This window comes from Glycine soja, chromosome 14, assembly GCF_004193775.1.
Source record: "Glycine soja cultivar W05 chromosome 14, ASM419377v2, whole genome shotgun sequence".
Taxonomy (NCBI): domain Eukaryota; kingdom Viridiplantae; phylum Streptophyta; class Magnoliopsida; order Fabales; family Fabaceae; genus Glycine; species Glycine soja.
In genome coordinates this window covers 40,105,023-40,116,892 of record NC_041015.1, presented here as the reverse complement: position 1 = coordinate 40,116,892, position 11,870 = coordinate 40,105,023, and positions in this window count along the sequence as shown.

Genomic DNA, 11,870 nt, shown 5'->3' with positions numbered 1-11,870 from the left:
AATCATGATTATGAGGGGTCAAAACATTTATAGTGGTCATGAGGAGACTACTTATTCCCCTTCCTCTAGTGGAAGTGAAGATGAAGTAAGGGGTGAAGAGTCTAGTGAGGAAGTCTACCCCCATGAAAAAGGTGACCTCCTAATGGTTAGAAGGCTCCTTGGAGGTCAATCTTGTGATCTATCCTAATCCCATAGAGAGAACATCTTTCATACAAGATGCAAAATTTTAGATAGAACTTGTTCTCTCATTGTGGATAGTGGATCTTGTTGCAATTGTTGTAGCACAAGATTAGTTTCCAAGTTGAATCTTACTATCATTCCCCACCTAAAAGCTTATAAACTTCGATGGCTCAATGAGCAAGGGGAAATAACCAACAAGTGAAGGTACCTTTCACCATTGGGACATATAAGGATGAAGTTAATTGTGATATAGTTCCCATGGAGGCAGGACATATTCTTTTAGGAAGGCCATGATAATTTGATAGGAAGATCATTTACAATGGTCTAACTAATAAGATTACCCTCACCCATCTTGGCACTAAATTTGTGTTGCATCTTCAAACACCTTCACATGTAGCTAAGGATCAACTTACAATTAAGAAAAAGGGATGAGGAAAAATTAGAAAAACAAAAGAAAAAAAAGGATAGTAAGGCCTTAGCTCCAAAGGTCAAGGAGAAGGAAAAAGAAGGAAGGTGCTCCTCTAAGAAAGTTGTAAATAAGGAGAGTCATTTTGCAACAAACGAAGATATTGAGAGAACTCTTCTTCTCAATCAATCTTTCTACCTTCTCCTCTCAAGGGAGACTTCCCTTAGCACTGCCACAATTCCCCCACTTGAGACCATTCCCCTAAAGGTCCAAGAACTCTTACAGGAATTTGGTTATGTATTTCCCAAAGAGATACCCCTTAGGTTACCTCCTCTTAGGGGAATAGAAAACCAAGTAGACTTAGTCCCAGGAACAAGCCTTCCTAATAGGCCAGCTTATAGGACTAATCCTCAAGAGACCAAGGATATTGAGTCCCAAGTTAAGGAATTGTTGGAGAAGGGTTGGGTCCAAGAAAGCCTAAGTCCTTGTGCTGTGCCTGTGTTGTTGGTGCCCAAGAAGGATGGTAAGTGGAGAATGTGTACAGATTGTAGAGCCATCAACAACATAACTGTGGAGTATAGGCACCCCATTCCTAGGCTTGATGAGTTGCATGGTGCAAATATATTTTCCAAAATTAATCTTAAAAAGTGGTTACCACCAAATAAGGATGAGAGAAGGTGATGAGTGGAAAACCGCTTTCAAGACCAAGTTTGGGTTGTATGAGTGGCTAGTGATGCCTTTTGGGCTTACTAATGCACCAAGAACCTTTATGAGGCTAATGAATCATGTCCTAAGGGAGTTCATAGGTAGGTTTGTAGTTTTTTTTATTTCAATGATATCTTAGTCTATAGTAGGGACCTAGATGATCACTTAGGACATCTAAGGCAAGTTCTTTTAGTTCTTAGGAAACACACTCTCTTTGCTAATATAGATAAATGCACCTTTTGTGTCAATAGTGTAGTCTTATTAGGTTTTGTGGTTAGGAAAAATGGGGTCCATGTGGACACTGAGAAAATCAAGGCTATCCAAGAGTGGCCCACCCCAAAAAGTGTATGAAATATTAGGAGCTTCCATGGGTTGACAAGTTTCTATAGAAGGTTTGTTCCTAATTTTTCTGCACTTGTTTGCCACTCAATGAGTTGGTGAAGAAGAATGTGGCATTCACATGGGGAGAGAGGCAAGAGCAAGCCTTTGCTTTGCTCAAAGAAAAGCTCACCAAGGCACCCGTTCTAGCTCTCCCTGACTTTTCTAAAAATTTTGAGCTAAAGTGTGATGTCTTTGGTGTAGGTGTGGGAGCTGTGTTGTTACAAGGTGAGCACCCTATTGCTTACTTTAGTGAGAAACTTCATGGTGCCACTCTCAACTACCCCACATATGATAAGGAGCTTTATGCTTTAGTTAGAGCCCTCCAAACTTGGGAACATTACCTTGTTTCCAAGGAGTTTGTTATTCATAGTGATCATGAATCACTTAAGTACATTAGAGGGCAATGCAAGCTAAACAAGAGGCATGCAAAATGGGTAGAGTTCCTAGAGAAATTTCTATATGTTATCAAATACAAAAAGGGAAAGACCAATGTGGATGTAGATGCTCTTTCTAGGAGACACACATTGCTTTCTTCCCTTGGAGCTCAAATTTTAGGATTTGATAACATAAGGGAATTGTATGTTTTTGATGAGTACTTCTCTCCTATTTATGCTAGCTATGGGCATAAGACCCAAGATGAATTCTACATTGCTAAGGGGTATTTGTTCAAGGAGAGAAGGCTTTGTATACGCCAAGGATCCATTAGAAAGTTGTTGGTCAAAGAGAGCCATGAGGGTGGGCTAATGGGGCATTTTTGGAATTGATAAGACTCTTGTCTTCCTCAAGGAAAAATTATTTTGGCCCCATATGAAAAAAGATGTTCATAGGTATTGCACTAGGTGTGTGGCTTGTTTACAAGCCAAGTCTAGGGTGATGCCTCATGGGCTATATGCACCCTTACTCATTCCATCTGCACCCTGGGTAGATATAAGTATGGATTTTGTCCTTGGGCTTCCTAGGACCCAAAGAGGTGTAGACTCTATCTTTATGGTGGTGGATATGTTTAGCAAGATGACACATTTCATACCACGCCACAAGGTAGATGATGCTAGTCACATGTCAAGACTTTTTTTTAGAGAAGTTGTGAGGCTTCATGGTTTGCCTAAGACTATTGTGTCTGATAGAGATGCTAAAATACGCTCATTTTCTCCATCACTTGTCACCCACAGACTGATGGGCAGACAGAGGTAGTGGATAGATCTCTATCCACATTGTTAAGGGCTCTCCTAAAAGGCAATCACAAGTCTTGGGATGAGTACCTTCCTCATGTGGAGTTTGCTTATAATAGGGGGGTTCAAAGAACTACCAGGTAGTCACCTTTTGAGGTTGTCTATGGGTTCAATCCTCTCACACATTTGGACCTAATTCCCCTTCCACTTGAAACTTCTTTTATTCATATAGAAGGGGTATCTAGGTCAGAGTTTGTGAAGAAATTGCATGAGAGGGTTAGGAACTAAATAGAGAACCAAATAAAGGTGTTTGTAGCTAAATGCAATAGAGGAAGGAGGGAGTTAGTGCTTAATAAAGGGGATTGGGTTTGGCTCCATCCTAGGAAGGATAGATTCCCTAATAAGAGAAAGTCCAAACTTAGCCCAGAGGTGATGACCCTTTTCATGTCTTGGAGAGGATAAACAACAATACTTTTAGGCTAGACCTCCCAAAGGAGTATGGAGTTTGCAACACTGTTAACATTACTAATTTGGTTCCTTTTGCAGGTGTAGATGATTCAGATGATGAGAGGTCTATAGATTTGAGGACAAATCCTCTTCAAGAGGGAGGGGATGATGCAATCCTATAAAGGAGGGGACCCATCACCAGAGCTATGGCTAGGAGACTCCAAGAAGATTGGGCCAAAGATGCAAGAGAAGACCCTAGGGTTCTAATGAACTTTAGCGTAGATTTTGGGCCCATGGGTTAAGTATAAGCTCACTGATCTTTGTACATATTAGATTAGAGTTTCGTTATTTTTGGACCTTGTATTTGGGGCTCCATAGTGTAGGGAGGGTACTTTAGTAATGTAGGATTTTTCAGCCCTTGTATTTTAGGGTACCTAGACTAGTTTTATATTTGGGGTAGTTTTGTAATTTCACTTGCATTAAGTGCACTATTTGATTTGTGTGTGTTGGGAGAGAAATTTAATTGAATTGGTAGAAGTCTAATCCAATTAAATTTTGGACCATCCTAAGGGGGAGGTGAGCATTTGCTTGCTACACCTCATTGCCACATCATTTAGTCACACTGTGTGCATGTCTTTCATGCTTTACATGCCTCATGACACCTAAGCACACTTAGTGGAGAATCTTGGACTTGATCTTGGATTAGTGGGATGAACCATAGCTGAAATTCACTAATCATAATTAGTGAAATTTTGGCTCCACAAATTCAAATTCAAATTCAAGTGAAATTTGAAAAGAAATTCAAATTTCCCTCCAATTTTGTGTGACACTTAGGCTATAAATAGAGGCCTTGTGTGTGCATTTTTTAAACTTTGATCATTTGAGAAATTACACTTCAAAGTTCAGACCTCTATTTGAGACATAAATTTCGTGCCCCTTCTCTCCCTCTCCCTCCACTCATCTTCTCCTACCTTCAAGCTCTTATCCATGACTTCCTATGGTGGTGAGCTTGTTCTTGATTCATCTTCTCCTTGAAGTGGCATCTCCAATCTCCTTTCCTCCTTCTCCATTCCACTGCCATTGATCTTCAAGAAGCAAAGAACTCCATTGATGAAGAAGATCCAAGGCCTATAAGCTCCACATTGAGCTACATCAGGGTGCCTTAAAAGAAGGAAGTTTTGCTATTGTAACTTGAGCCCACAACATTAATCATCAAGTCTTTTTATTTTTTAATTTGGTGTGTTTGGATGCACATTCACAATATTGATTTTGAATAGAATTAATTTTAGTTAAAATTAATTTTGAAGTGATGTGATTTATGTTTAAGTATTTTCATTATAAAATTAAGTGTGGAGTATAATTCATGAATACAAATTTTTGGATTTAACGCATAAACTACTTAAAGTTATTTTAACTTAGGATCTATTTTGGATTCAAAATTAATTACGAATTTTTCTCTAAAGTGAAATCAAACATATGAAAATGTATTCAAAATCAATTCTAGGCTCATAATTAATTCTCCAACATAAAATCAAACACCCACTAATTCAAACACAAACACTAAGTGTGTGTTTGGATGGGTGTTGGTAAAATTTATTTTAAATGAAATTGATTTTGGTCAAAGTTGATTTTGAAGTGATGTAATTTATGTTTGCATGTTTTGTTATAGAATCAAGTTAGGATTAAAATTCAATACAAAATTTTAGATTTAACACATAAGTTATTCAAAGTTGCTTCAACCTAGAATCAATTTTGAATTCTTTTGTAATGTGAAACCAAACATGTGAAAATATATCTAAAATCCATTATGGAATCAAAATCAATTCCCCATCGTCAAACCAAACAAGCACTAATTCAAACACATACTAGGATGCAAATTCTCTCATCTTGATGGCTAGAAATGTCAAAGTGTTCATTTCTTTAGCAAATCCCAATATCATTGATCCAAAAGCCTTTCTAGCATTAAACCATTTAACAACAACAAGCATCGTGTGAGTGCCCATATTACATTAGGAGTTGAATCCTGCACCTCCTTCTCTATATCCTACATCTCCCTCTTCCAGTAAAATTATGATGATACCCTTAATGAAACCCCAATCCTAACTTCTCCCTCCCTCATAATCCAACCAATTCCCTTTCTTGCAGTGCACCTCCCCCCCCCCCCACCGCCCCACGCGCGCACGTCCCCCTGCTTCGTCGCCTTTCTCCTTTGGCTTGATCGGTAAGTCCCTACTTCCTCCTCTTTCTTTCATTTTTAGTGGGTGTGGGTTTTGATTTGTTATTGTGGATGGGGGTGGAGGTAGGTTCTGGTTTGGAATGGGGTGGGGTGGGTTCATACCAGGCTTCCGGAATAACCTTCCAGAAGAACCATTTCGGAAGGCTATTCCGAAATGTCTATTCCAGAAGGCTATTCAAGGTTTTTTTTTAAAAACTTTTCAAGTGCCTTTAAATTTCATTTAAGATTATTTGTCATAATTATTTTGTCGATTTAACTTTTTTTTTTATGTCTATAATCATCCATTGACTAAGAAATATATTAATCCATTGTACATTTTGTTTTAGAATTTGTATGATCACCCTTTGTTCTTCATCAATATTATAATATTGAATCATGATTGACTAAGAAATATATTCACCCATTGTAAATTTTGTTTAAGAATTTGTATTATCACCCTTTGTTCTTCATCAATTATATATTTTTAAAGTTAACTTGGGAAGAATAAGGTGGAACTTCTTCATACTTCTTTATGAAATCAACTAGTATTTGGGATTGTAGATTGGATTAATTCCCACCACTAATACTCAATGAAACCCCGCAAAACTAGTTATGGGTAGTTGTTGTGATTACAAATTCAATCTCTTTGGTTTGACATTGCAAATGGATTTCCTATTTGGCATGTGTAGTATATGTTATTAATATTTGATAAGAATGACAGACACATTTTATGAGTACTTGGATAAATGCTATAATTTGATTTTCATTTGAATTGTTTAGAATATTTGGAAGTGCCTAAGAGAATTCCTCTTAGCTTGTATGAATTTATATTCATATTTACAATGCTTTTAACCTATTTGATTGTTCAGATGGCGCATACAAAAAGATTAGTTTTGATGGTGATGATGACAATGACAGGTGCAATAGACCAACAATGTTTGAATAGAGGCAATGTGTAAAAGCTTAATAGGTGGACCCTTTGAAGCAACCTGTGCAAGTGGAGCCTCTCAAGCATATTGACCAAGTCCATGCTGTTCAGGAAGTGGAGCATGCTGAGCATATGCAACCTATGGACTAGCAGGAGCCATAAGTAGATGTTGGATTTCCAGGTGGCCTTAAGGAGACGTCACTGCTAACCTCATACACTAATTATGTGGCTTGGGAAGTATGGGGTGGCATGGTAAACTACTATGTTTGTTTGAATATTTAAAATTGATTTAATTATTGAAAGAATTTTTTTGTTTTGGGACTTGTGGAAGCAATGACTTCCAAGATTATTTTGATGATGCCAAAGAATCAAGAGTTAAACAAGTTTCAAAGAATCAGGCTTCAAGAATCAAGTCTCAAAGAATCAAGATTCAAGAACAATTAAGTTTCAAGATTCAAGATTCAAGAACAATCAAGATCAAGATTCAAGAGAAGTTGATTTCAAGATTCAAGAGAAGAAATCGAGAAGCAACAGTCTAGACTTCACAAGGGAATTATTTTTTCAAAAAATCCAAACATATCACAATTTTGTTTTACAAAAGAGTTTTCTTAAAATTTTCTAAGTTACCAGAGTATTTACTCTCTGGTAATCGATTACCAGTGACCAAATTTGATTTCAAAATGTTTTTAACTGATTTGCAACGTTCCAAAATATTTTTCAAATGGTGTAATCGATTACACTATATTGGTAATCGATTACCAGTGTATCTGAACGTTGGAATTCAAATCCAATTGTGAAGAGTCCCAACTTTTCATAAAATGCATTGTGTAATCGATTACATGATTATGGTAATCGATTACCAATGATTACTTTTGAATAAAAGGTCAAAAGTTGTAACTCTCGACATGATTTTCTCTAGGTTATAACTCTTCCAATGGTTTTCTTGTCCAGACATGAAGAGTCTATAAAAGTAAGACCTTGATTTGCATTCAAAAGAACTTTTACAACTCTTTAACAATTTTTGAGAAACTTCTAAGAATTCCTTTCAACTCATCTCTCTTCTTGTTCTTCCTTTGCCAAAAAGCTTTCTAAGTTTTGTTTTTCCAAACCTTGTTTTTCTGCAAGTGAAAATTCTGCAGAAAACAAAAGTGTGATATCTTTTCTTCTCTTCTCCCTTTGCCAAAAGAATAAAAGGACTAACCACCTGAGATATCTGTTGTTTCCCCTTACAAAGATTCAAAGGACTAATCGCCTGAGAATCCTTTGTCCTAACACATTGGAGGGTTCATCATTTGTGGCACAAGTAGAGGGTACATCTACTTGGGTTGTTATACTGAGAACAAGAGAGGGTACATCTTTTGTGGATCAGTTCAAGTGGAGGGTACATCCACTTGGTTGTTCAAAGAGAACAAGGGAAGGTACATCCCTTGTGGATCTTTGGCTTGTAAAGGATTTTACAAGAATGAAAGAAATCTCAAGAACCGTTGGTTGCTTGGGGACTGGATGTAGGCACGAATTGTGGCCGAACCAGTATAAATCTTGTGTTTGTCTTCTTCTTCCCTACACTTTTTAATTTCCATTATGTACTTTTAATTGCCGCTTTTACTTTTGGTTAAGTTTCTGTTTCTGTTCTTTACTTTCTTAACTTTGTAGTAAAAGCCTAGTTGAATCTAGTAACATTAAGAATAATAATTTTTTTAATTAGTCAAGACACATTAATAATTAATTCAAACCCCCTTCTTAATTATTCTGAGGCCACTTGATCCAACAGGACTTGTCGCAACCTACCCTTCGGCGGGAGGGCGACGCGGGGCTCACGGGTGCGTCTTCCATGGGAGGAAAATGCGTGGAGTCGCCACCAACGTTTATTTGAGAAAAACGTTAGAAAAACCAGAAAGTATGTGTGGTCTACGAACTTTGAGTGTGAAAGGTTCGGGAGTTGTATTTACACACGGGGAAGGTATTAACACCCCACTCATCTGTCAAAAAGGACGACAACCTTCAATGAAGTGTGCAAATATGACTTCAAAACTACGTATTTTCCCTTTTTATATTTTTTATGTTTTTCTTCCCTTTTTGTATTTTTTATCTTTTTGTGGTCGATAAGGGTATTTTCCTCGCTCCTACGTATCCTCCATTGCGATGAGAAAATCAGACCTACGTAGTTCTTTCAGAACTAAACGTCGGTTAAGTTGTTTTTATCTTTTTTCGCAAGATATATTTTAACCGAACAAAAGTTGTTTAAGGCATTGAACCTTTAAACGATCTTTTGATTTTGAAAGGAGAGAAACGTTAAGGCGTTGGACCATTAACGATCCCTTGTTTTTGAAAGGAGAGAAACGTTAAGGCGTTGGACCATTAACGAACTCTTGGTTTTTGAAAGTAGAGAAACGTTAAGGCGTTGGACCATTAATGATCTCTTGGTTTTGAAAGGAGAGAAACGTTAAGGCATTGGACCATTAACGATATCTTGGTTTTTGAAAGGAGTGAAACGTTAAGGCGTTGGACCATTAACGATCTCTTGGGGTGGTCGACAAAGGCGGGACTTTTGCTCCTATGTATCCTAATTGCGATGAGGAAATCAGACCTACGTAGTTCTTACAAAAGTGGTAAAGTTACGTGTTGATTTTATGCCTTTGAACGGTCCATGTTAACCGATAAAAGCAAAGAAGACCATTTAAGGTGTTGGACCTTAAAACGATTTTTAATGATTTTTATGGACAAAGCTTGATTTGTGAGTTGATTTTAGCCTTAGTTTCACTTTGGTTATTAGTCAATTCATTCAAGGAGATTTTCAAAGAAAAATGTCCGATTGATTTTTTTGATTATTTTATTATTATCTTTTTCCAAGATATTTTGATTATTTTATTATTATTTTGTTTTTTTTTGGTTTAACTGAGGTTATAGTGTGAATGATCGGTTAGATTTTTCTTTAACAGTGATTAAACGAGATTACAACGCAAATGATCGGTTAAAATTCATTTTATCATTTATTAGGCGAGATAACGGCTTAAACGATCGGTTAAAGCTCGTTAAAAATGGAAGAAAATAAAACCGAAAGTGAACGAAATGAAGATGAAAGCCAAGAAAACAAGAAATGAATTGAAAGTCTTGGATTCGAAAACTTACCGGTTGAAGAATGAAGAACGCACGAAGAACAGACGAAGAACGGTGAAGAACGATGGAAAATCTTCACGAAATTGCTCACGGAAACGTCTCGGAAGTGCTACGGAAGCACCTTGACTTGGATTTTCTTCACGGAAACACATATTTTCACCCAAAACAGCTGAAATTCAAAGCATAGGGGTCAGGAACCCTTTGAATAGCCTCCCTTGGCCTATTTATAGAAAAATGGGGAGGAGGTTGCCGCTCAACTCGCCTAGGCGAGCTAGGTTGCTTTCTCCTTAAGCAACCCAGCTTCCAAAATGTTATGGAAGGGCATAGATTCGAAAATATGAAAATTTCTATTTGCACCCCCATCTTGATAAGTTCATCCCCTTTTCATAATTTACGGAAAAGTTACGGAAACCTTACGGAAGCATATAAGACTTGATTTTCCTCTTTTTTCTCTTCCTTTTCACCAATATTAAGTGAAATATGCTTACCCAAGGTTTTCGGAAATTTTACTGAAGCATTACAGAAGTCCCGAAAGCATATAGGACTTGATTTTCCTCTTTTTTCTCTTCCCTTTCACCAATATTAAGTGAAAAATGCTTGCCCAAGGTTTTCGGAAATTTTACAGAAGCATTACGGAAGCCCCAGAAACCATTTTTCAACAAAACGTGGAGTTTTCTTAGCCAAGAAGAAAGAAAAGGTTCAGAATCCTCTAGATGGGCCCAGATTTGAAAATTGCTATTAGCACCCCCATTATACTAAATACACCCCTTTTGTGTTTTTCTGCCGATTTCTTTCTGAAACCTCCCAAAACTTTACGGGTTCCATGGAGATGGGTGTTTTTCTTTCAAAATGTTGCGAAACTTTATGGATTACGCAACAATGCTTGCTTTTCCTTTAAGAATGTTGCGAAACTTTACGGATTGCGTAACAATGCTTGTTTTGACTTCCGGAATGTTGCAAAACTTTACGGATTACGCAATAATGCTTGTTTTGACTTCTGGAATGTTGCGAAACTTTACGGATTATGCAACAATGCTTGTTCGCTTTCGGCAAGTGCACTAGATCGCACAAGTAGTATAAAATGGTAAGAACCGAGTATCGAACTCTCGTGGAACTTGTGTTATTTGGTAAGCTATTTCAGCAAATAGGTGTCTGGTGTGTAAAGATAAGTGTGAATATGAACAAGTGTGTAAAATATCTGTGCAAAAAAGAAAATCTCGCGAGAGAAATGATAAGTAGAAAACATGTTGGCCTTCCTAATAGGTGCCTGATGCTAAAAAGATATTCTTTATCTAACAATGCTCATGTGTTCCTATGGTGTTTCCTGAGATACTAAACCCCGATTCCTCATGATAGTTTAGCCTAATCCTGATCAAGCATTGTCCGCAGATTCCTCTTGTTGGACTAAACTCAACCAGGACCGCATTAAGACACACATACACAACTAAATTATCGCACCCCGATTCCTCGTGATAGTATGACAACTTAGCCTTGTACTATAAAGGACTTTAGAATCAGACCAATTTCCACTGTTGAATGACCCTAACAAAGCATGCATCTACGTGATCAAGGTAAAGGCATACTGAAGTGAAAAGCAGATAGCACAGAGAACACACAAAACATCATTAAATAGATAGAAATATATTTACATCAGGTATCTACAGGGAAGATCCAACAAAGGATTTAGCTTTCCATAACCAGGAAGCCTTCTTTACAACAAAGAGAAGAACAAGATGAAAGATTGCAAAAATACAAGTGGTGAGGATGTCTCCTTCACCTCTAGGATCTCACGATCACTCACAAACTCATCTCAAGCTCTCAGAACGGCTCTTGCTTCAAGCTTTAGTCTCTACAGATCTTCACACAGCAAAATCTCTCAAAACTCTCTGGAACTTGGACCTTTCTCTCTCTAAAATCTCTAGACATGCAAAGCTCTGAATCCCAGTCCAAACTCCTTATCTAAAATCTGATTTCAGGCTTAAATAGGTGACCTTGTTCGTGCTCGTGCGCTTAGCGCAATTTTGGACCGCTTAGCGCACATTAGTGAATTTCGGTTTAGCGCGTGCCTTTGTCGCTTAGCGGATGGACTGAAGCGGTGCGCTTAGTGAGATGAAGCGATGCGCTTAGCGAACCTATACAACTCATCTTCTTCCAGATTCTTCCTTGCGCTTAGCCAATGAGTGTTGCGCTTAGTGGGCGCTCGCTAAGCCAATGGACTGGCTTAGCGAGAAGGTGAAAAGCAACACTTTTAAAAGCTTGCCTAATTAACCCGAAATTGAGAGAAAATGATTATTAAACACACAAAATGGAAGTACTAAGTAT